The sequence below is a fragment of the Syngnathoides biaculeatus genome, chromosome 3 (genome assembly GCF_019802595.1).
Source record: "Syngnathoides biaculeatus isolate LvHL_M chromosome 3, ASM1980259v1, whole genome shotgun sequence".
NCBI lineage: Eukaryota > Metazoa > Chordata > Actinopteri > Syngnathiformes > Syngnathidae > Syngnathoides > Syngnathoides biaculeatus.
In genome coordinates, this window is record NC_084642.1 from 18,699,990 (window position 1) to 18,703,193 (window position 3,204).

Genomic DNA, 3,204 nt, shown 5'->3' on the forward strand with positions numbered 1-3,204 from the left:
GCTTTAAATCAGTGGATAGCTTTGTACTGTAGACTATATGTGATTGGCTTGAGGCCCAATTCATCTCTCTGAATGTGGTAAGGTGTGCTTTAAAACTGATTTGCAAATTTCTGTTCATAAGGGTTGACAAAAAAGCAGCAAAATGTGTATCTCATTTTTGTCTTTGCAGCCATATTGTACAGGGCATCAACGTGTGTTCCGTTTTCCTACTTCGAAATAACTGAAAAATGTCTGTACTCTTATGCGGTAGCATAAGAAAAGCACCCTATACAGTACCGTAGTGTATCCTATTTACTTTAGTAGCGTTTTTGAATCAGCTTTGTGCCAAAATCGTGCTTCTCTTGTCTGTGTACATGAGTGTACGTGCTCAAGGTGTGCTTTTGAAAAGAAAGCCAAGCAGGTGTCATGCAGTTTAATGATGAATCCAAACACATAAACATAAGCCCGACTGTAGCTGTCACGGTGTCGGGCGGAGATGCGGTAAATTCTCAAGTCTTTTGTGTGCTTTTTACTCACTGAAATGTGTCACTGTAGTACACAAATCTTTTGGGACCAACAAAGCCAACAAAGGAGCAGGTGCAACTTCTTCAATTTATACACCAACAAATTAAATCCGTGGAAATGTCGCTGAATCGCAATTTTTAGTTTGTGATCAATGCGACAGCACTAAACACTCATTTCCAAAAATAATGCTTGCACTTGCTCTGGATTAAGACGGACGACAGCTGAACGACTCAATTAAGCGACATGACTTTCTCCAACAACACAGCTGGTTGGCCCTGAAAAGAACAAGAGGCAACAAGTCAGTAAGCATGGTTATGACTCTTCATCCATTGTTGACAGTGCGTGGTTGCTTTTGTGCGGACCCACGCTAACTCGGGATCTTTTCCACTTGTTTTGTTAAAAATGCAGCAGGTGGCTTGCGTCCCTGTTCTATTTTTTGATTGTTGGTTGTGAACTTGAGCCCCGTTTTGGCACAGCAACGTATACCCAGGAGACTCCCATGATGAGCTTCAGGTTTCTGTGTCCTGATCCGGTTGCACGGTCGTAGTTGCAAAACCCGAGCCTTTTTAGTCACACACTCTTTGACGTCGCAAAGGAGTTGCACCACCCCATCTCCAATGCAAACGTCTTCTGAAAAGTCAGAAAACCTTTGATTGCATCTTTTGGTTGAATTGGAAGCTCTTTAATTTGTGCACACCCCCAGGAAGTCAGAAAAGCTTTTATTTCAGATTTGGATGTGATGCATTATCTTTAACATCACAGCGTTTGCACACCGCTTCTTCCCGTCACAAATCCCCGAAAAGACAAACAGCTTTTATTCACAACTCTTAAAACTACACACAAGCTAGTGTAGGCAGGCCCCTATTTCCCTTAAACACTCTATAAATTTTCTGAAACACTTTTTGTCAGCCTTCCACATGAATTTGTCCACCTCCCTAAACTTAAAAAAAAAAAAAAAGTTCAAGTATTATTTGTAAACATGGTCTTACCAACACAAAAAATATAATTACTGCAGACACACTTGAAATTTTTTTAGAAATGCTATAATGACAAATTTGGGGGACTGCAGCTGTTTTACAATACAAGCTAACCCTCAAGTTCAATAATATTTTGCAGCTTGGTATCACAGAATTTTTTATGTTTTTTTTTCACTTGACAAGCAAAAGCACCTCATTTACTTCAAGTATGCTAGTTTCGGGGCACCCACGTTCGACCTTAATCGTTCCAGTAAAATTGGAAACTGCTAATTCAGGATTTAGTCTGGAAGCCTTTTAAAATCTTTGGCAGGTAGATAAATTACAGGTTTGCCTGAGAAACTTGTAAATTTAAATGTACTGTGCAGTACGTGTTGCACCACTTTTATTTTCTTTTACAATAAGTAATTCTGTTGCCTATTCTTTGCCTCTAAATGTGTCACAGAATGGCCGTTGAAAAGCTTGCATTGTTTATCACTGTGGGAGCGTTTTCACATAGCTGCAGGATTGCTGGGAATTTTTTTCTATAATGGAGGACTTAAAACTCTAAGAGAACACAGTATAGCAACTACACAACCGTTAAATCGATAAATATGATGCAGAATCCGCCTTCTGCTTTTTGCATCCAGCACCTTACGATTTTTGGTTCTATCTGGCGTTGTGACATCTCACGAGCCAAACAGCCTATTAATTCCGTGTTGTGGGCTGTTGTTCCAATCTGTCCATGTCCTTGTATATTTGTTGTCATATGATTTAGCAGTTTCACAATGGTTTATTGTGTGACGTTCAATGGTTCAGGCAGGGCGGCACGGTGGTTCAGATGGTAAAGCGTTGGCCTCACAGTTCTGAAGTCCCGGGTTCAATCCCAGACCCGCCTGTGTGGAATATGCATGTTCTTCCCATCCCTGCGTGGGTGTCCTCCGGGCACTCCGGTTTCCTCCCACATTCCAAAAACATGCAACATTAAATGGACACTCTAAATTGCCCCGAGGTGTGATTGTGAGTGCGACTGTTTGTCTCAATATGCCCTCTGATTGGCTGGCAACCACATCAGGGTGTACCCCACTTCCTTGCTCCTTGACAGCTGGGATAGGCTCCAGCACTCCCTGTGACCCTCGTGAGGATAAGCGGTGAAGGAAATGGATGGATGGTTCAGGAAGTAGTAAGAGGTTTTTTTTGTGACTTTCCAAGTGAAATAAAAATACATGACCTGTGGATAGGGAAAGTCAATCGACAGCGAAAGAAATGTGGTCAGCTATGCGTGCCTAGCAAGCATTCCAAACTCTCTGCTGATCACTTCGAACAGACGTTTTTGAGAGAGACTGAGCAGATAGCACTGGATTCGCACATGTGTACAGTGGTTAGGCAGTGGCTGAAAGCAGCTGCGATACTAACTATTGTTCTAACGGCCATCGTTACCTCAACCACCTGCAAAAGAACTGTCTTGCAGCTGCCGTGGTGCAGACAAGAATGAGGTGAGGATTTCCTTGTATATACCTGCAGCTCGATTATTATGCACTGGGTAGAAGGAAAAATGACCCACTCAGTACTTTTCAGTGCTGTTCACACTTTTGCCTGTATGACAAGCCAACTGACTTTCTGTGCATTGTGTTATGACGCCACACGAGCCAGGGGCACACAATATATAGGAATACGGCAAACTACATATGTAACAGCTTGTGTCATGTCACTGAAACATAAATACAGAATACGTATAGTTGTACAA